Here is a 6,377-nt window from a genome sequence, read left to right as displayed (position 1 = left end):
CGGTTCGCCTGGGGGCAGCCAGCCCAACGGCCCGCCCGTAACGGCCACCGCTGCTTGGCCTCGCAGGAACGGGGTGGGCATCAGGGGGCCGTAAGAAGGAAACGGGCGCTCGGTGGGTGGCACGAAGCGGAACCCGCTTGCCAAGGCGCTAGGGACCGCGAAGGCGCTCGTGTGTGCTCCCTCGGGGGCAAACCGCACCATCTCCCCGTTCTCCGCAGTCGTGCGTGCGGTTGAATGGCTTCTACCTGTTACACCCGCCAGTAACAAGCTTCGTATTTTTCTTTGTAGAGGGACATTATTAAAGGGCCGGCTGATCAATGGCTCGGAGGAGCCAGAGGCCCGTCGCTCCACTCCTTGGTCACAACAGGTGTTTCATGAAGCTTTGCTCGCACAACCTCAGATAAAGCGGGCTCTGCTGTCAGCTGCTTCATACACAGGGGTACCTCGGGTGGCACCCACGATCTTGGGATTACACAAGCCCTGATCCATGCAACGAGAAAAGCTGATTTTCTACAGGCTTGTGTCCTGTATCCCTTTGTCACAGTAGCACCTGGTGCCCTCATCATTCCTCTTCCCATTCCTTCATCTTTTCAATAATTTTAATGTAACCACCAGTTTCATAAGGGGTGGCTGTTGCTTGTCCTTAGCTGCGTGCTAATCAGTTTGCTAGTACACAGTCGCTGATTAAACTCAGCATTTACCAGTTGTTTTTTTTTTTTTTCTTTTGGCTTTAAATAGCTAACCTTTCACTCGGTGGGAAGGAGGGTTCTTTCTCCTCTCTTCAGCTGCCAGTTTTCACTAAATTTGTAGGACTTTATGAGGCTAGTATTTGCAGGCAGGGAAGAGGGGAGAATGAATTTAGCCAATAGGCTGAAAAATTATGAAGACACATACAAATGGACAAAAGGAAAGATGCATAAGCTTCATTTCCTTAAGAAGGGAAAGCAACCTTACCTCAATTACGCAGAGAAATGCAAAGTCAGAAATGCAACAGTACAAAAGGAAAAGTTGCTTGCTCAGTGCTGCAGCGCAGAATTGGAGAAAGAATCCATATCTTGACAACTCAATGTGGTGTTCTGTCGTATCGTCTTTCCAAATTCCCTCCATGCCTGCAATCAGACACAATGTGCCACTCTAAGCAAAAACAATTTCTGGCCATAGACTCACGTTGCTCTTTACTCCCTCCTTACCATTGACACTGTGTGTTCTCCACCGGTTAGTCCAGATGAAAATTCAGAACTACCAAATGATACAAAAAGGAGTAACAAAATCAACGATTTACAACTATATGGTAATCCAAGCTTTGAAATGACAGTTTACTTACTTTGGGTCTTTACTTCTAGAGAACTCAAAACACCTACAGGCTGTAACAGTGAGGGGACTGAAGGGCAGCATAAGACCCTATAAAAACTTGTTACCTTAAACTGGGGGTATCAAGTATGACTCTGTGACCCCTTTGGATACCAGTAGTATCAAACACCAGTAAGTGGGGGTGATTCTTTGCATTTATTGTATTCCTCTTCTAATGAGTTTGCTTACATAGACTTTCTTGTGAACTCCTCACTCCCGAGTTTCAGCAACACCTAGTACAAATGGCCATATTGTATGTTGGCTCCTCTATTACTATTAATATTTTCTCATTTTTTCAAGCCCTTTTTTCTCAGTCTTGGACTCCATTGCTCCATTTTACTTCCCTATCTGGCTTCACAGTATCTCAAGCAGAATACAACAAACCAAAATGAAAATTCAAAATGAGAAAAAATAAAAGTGATGGAATTAACTTGACGTTTGCCAACGACACTTTACCATATGCTGCATCTTATTCTGCTCTCCTTTATGTCTCGGTGTGTGTTCTGCAAATGAGCTGGATACAGAATTTGTAGAGGAGTACCCTGTACAGTCAGTATTAATACACTGGAGAAGCACATCAGAAAAAAAAATTGATCTTGTAGTAGCATTTAGGATGACAAACACATAACTGTAGGCCTGACAGCCCAGCATTGATCCTGGGCAGGTAATTCAATAGTTGATATGGAAGTTTGATTAATCAGAACTAAAGGTGGGTGATACTGTGCCAGTCAAACAGGAAAACAGAAGCAAGATCTTGTAGCATTAATTTGACAGCATTTACCTGTAACATCAATAGAAAGTTCTGTTACAGAGGTTACTGCTGACTTCTTCTTCTGAACTTCTGCAGATAACTGACCTGGCCCCACACAGTATTTTGATGAAGAAACTGGGTGGTATGAAATTAGCATATCCATTACTATAATAGGGACAAAAGAGCTGTTAAATTAAAATCAAGATATAAACTCTGCTGCTAGGGGATAAATTAGGGTCAGTCTATTATAAAGTTTTTTCATAAAATGTTCTGGATAAACACAAGTTATTTGTTTATTCTAATCTTTTTGGTGCTGACAAATTTGCTCAAGAATTTTCAGATTGTCAATTCACGTATTTCCTGGTTTTAATACTTACGATAGCAGTCTTCAATGCATCAGGAACTCTTGCAGATACTCGCTTATGGCACAGAGATTACTCTGGCTTTTCCTTAAGTATCCAATAGTGAATTGTATCATCTACAGAGCTGATTATATTTATCTCATTGAGATAATATTTATTCTTTTCGTATCCTGCTTTGTAGTTCTGTTGCCTTCTTAGAATTTTAATTTTTTGTTTGCAGTATTCCTTTATACGCATTCTTAGCCATATGCGTGTTCCTCCTTTTTACTGGATTCCTTTTTTGCTTTCTCAAACTCAGTAGCTTCCATTGGAGTCAAAGTAGTGTCATCCTATGTTTATCTTTACCTTGCATCACATCAGTTTGCCACGATCCTTTTTTTCCAGTAAGTACCGGCACTATTCTTCAGAATAACTTCTGAAAGATCTTATTTATACATCCTGGGTTTTGAGGATGAGAAAAACTGGCAAAATTCAGTTTATATGGTGAAAAAGAAAATCTAAGTTTCCCTGACTTCTTTGGATTTCACACAGGAAAACATATCTTGAAAGCAATTTTAGTTGTTGCTTCTTGACCATGTTCAGTAACAGTTAATCCTCCTGAAGAACAGTATTTAATACTATAGCTTATTTTACCCAACAGCACTATTTCAGTATGATGCTTCTCTCTACAGGTGTTTAACTATTCAATAGAAATCTGTACTGAATCGAAATCTGAGAATGTTCACTCAGGAGTTTTTTCCTAAGCACTTTGGAATTATTAATGGAAACACAGTTTACATGAAGTTTCATCTTGGTAAATTCTCATGATGGAATACTCACTACTTCTGTGTTTGATTTTATCCAGCTGTCTCAACCTGCTTCAGATTATCTAGAATATAACACAAATATTTTCTGCCTGCTTCAAATTATCTAATATATACCACAAAGAAGAGTCAGAAGATGCTACCATACCTGTTCGGTATACAGAGCTTCTGTTGTTTGGAACAAAACCATACATGTCTGATCCCTGGTATCACCCGATTGGGCTTCAGTTTCACTGAATGCATAAATTGTACTCTCATTGTAAGATCCTCAAATATTTGTTGTTCCTGAAGACAGACATACTTTCCACTGAAATGTGTTTCTTATAAGTTTTCACAATAATCATTGTCTCCTTTTTTTTTTCCCTAATGGCATTCTTACAAGTTACATTTCAAAACTAAAGGCACAAAGTTTACTTCAGAGATCCACATTTTCGCTGTTTCTATTTATGAACCTGGAGGACTGACCAATGTTGGCATTTTGAACACTTTGCAAGAGGTCATTTATGTAATTCTCATCTACATAAGGGCTCAGCAGACATTGGTTAAAAAAATGGAAAAAAATATATCTATAAAGCCTAGGTCCTAACAAGTCTCTTCCTTCATGCAAAAAAAACATTATTTTCTTTTTTTTTTTTTAATAATAAAAGAATCATCATTTTTAAGCATGGTGGAGGGTTGCCATGTTGTCCCTATGAGGGTTGATATTTCCAGTAATTTTTTGGTGTAATGCTGTGGTGTGTCATTCCATACAGAGGTGAAGAAAAATGCAATACTGCTCCACAGGATTAGAGGAACATCCAAAGACAAAATAGCTTATTACTACAGAATGTAAAAAGCCGAGTTATTTTATATTCCTGGTTTTCAGATAACAGTGCAGGTGAAGAAGAAGATATGTGTACCAAGCCAGACAAGAGAAAAGCATGTAAAAGCTAAAATTGTACTAAAATTCCCTACCAAAAACCTTGTTTACAACACTTTTCTTTCCAGGAAAAGCTAGGGCGTCATTTTATGCTCTCTAGTAATACAACAGGTATGTGCCATTTTATTGCCTGTATTCACATGACTCCAGCACCCATATTTATAAAAACAGTAAAACTACCGATATGTTCATTTTTTCCACTGCATTGGTGAGAAACTAGTTAATTTTAATACATGGTAGAAACACTTAAAGATGCACAAATTTTAGTTCAGTTATTCCAAAGGTCTTATTCTAGCTTGTGTTCTCATGCAGCAGTTAAACTTCAGTTTGATCCCTGGCTTTAAGGTTTCAAAAGTTCTTTCCAAACCCTCTAGTGCTGCCTTCCCACATCTGTAATTTTTCTCTTGCCATAAAGCTGCCTGACTAGTATACTCTAATATGAGTAAGAAAAAGCTGTTGGCAGCCAAAACTGATTTTTTTTTTTTTTGGTAAAAAATATATACATATATTCTAAAGAGTAGATGGTAGGACCAGAACTTGAAAAAAAGCTTTTTCTTCTGTCCAGTCTTTGGTATTACTGTCACATTTGCTAGTTTTAGTTATATGTATTTGTTATATTGTTGTTAAAAACAAAATTCAATTAGAATACTTGAAGATAGTTTTTGTCCTTCAGCCTCTGTATGTAGGACAGCATTTCTGTAGACTATCCTTTACTAAGCAGATGCCTAGTTCCATGTGTTTTGTAACACTGTCACCACTTTGGCTAAAAAGCTCTCCGCGTTAATCCAAGATGGCTTGTAAGTGCATTTTTATTTGTTCAAGGAAGAAGACACAAAATGCTTATAGATTATTATTGCTCTGCCAAAGACAGCTAAATAATTCATAAGAATGTTTATGAATAGCTTAGTATCCATAGATGCTTATATTTAGTGAATGTAATTTAGCCCTAAAAGGTCATACTTACAGTTAATGGTAGTTTGTTGCTTTGGGTTTTTTTAATAAAATATCAAGCATTGGTTGTTTGTTTTGGTTTTTTTTTTTCCTCCTAGTTGCTTGCTTAATTTGCCTTTGCTTGTCTGTTACATGATACAGGAAAATATTTCATAGTCCGGACAGTGAGGGAACTTTTACAGCATTTTTAATTTATTCTGGAAACACAAAGAGGAGGCAACTGTATCAAGGCTTCGTATGTATTTGTCAACTGACTATTAAGGCCAAGTATAAGGGGTTAAATTTTATCTCTGAAGTCAGTGTGACAAAACTGTTGAACTATGACAAGAATGCTTCTCAAAAGCAAAAATGCCACTTCATTTTTTTTTCCCAGTAATCAGTTTTCTACAAACAATAATTAGTATCAACAGTAACAGCTACATATTAACCTTTTTTTTTTTTTACTCTTAAAAAGAAAAAAATAGACAACAAAGTTAAAAGTGCCTAGAGGAATTCTCACCGGGTCTTTTAAATCACATGGTAATAGGTTGTAAATATCTGCTGTGAGAATAACACACACCTTTCCTGCAGGCAATCATCGTTTACGTCAAGTTTGTTTCACGTGTGTTTGGTAAGTTGCCACTTGCTCTTTGTTGCAGAGAACAGCTCCAGTATTTATGACTGTAGGAATACTGTTAACATTTTAATTTCTACAGGTATTCTTCGTACCTGCCTCTACTTAACATCTGGGTAAATGGCAGATTAAGCAAAGCATGTCACCTGAACGTTTTTTTTTTTTCCACGGTAATCGTGCGTGACTTTACGAAAAGTGAATCGGCTACGATTAGGAACGGTTTAATGGTATACTTAACCTATGAAAGGTCAGCAGCGAACAGAACAACGGTGCTTTTAAAGGCCGCCCGCGGGAGCGCCCCGTCCCCGCCTCACAGGATGGTGCTCGGCGGGTCCCAGCCCTCCACAGGGCCCCTCCACCTGAGGAAACCCAGCTGGGCGCCGGCTCCAGGAGGAAAAGCCGCCTGCAGCCGCGCAGGCGTCCCAAACTGCCGCTTCTCGCTCGGACGGGGCTGGAGACGGGGAGCCGCCCTCCCGCCGCGCAGCGGGCGCCCCCTCAGCCCACCGCCGGCCGCCCTCTCCCTTTCCCACAATCCTCTGCGGCAGCAGCAGCCGCCCCCTTCTCGCAGGCGGGCCCCGGCCCTCATCCATCGCTCGGCCGATCGGCCGGGTCCCCCCCGCCGCCCGTT

Source organism: Haliaeetus leucocephalus, unplaced genomic scaffold (assembly GCF_000737465.1).
Source record: "Haliaeetus leucocephalus isolate CR32 unplaced genomic scaffold, Haliaeetus_leucocephalus-4.0 Scaffold0, whole genome shotgun sequence".
NCBI lineage: Eukaryota > Metazoa > Chordata > Aves > Accipitriformes > Accipitridae > Haliaeetus > Haliaeetus leucocephalus.
This window is presented reverse-complemented; position numbering follows the sequence as displayed.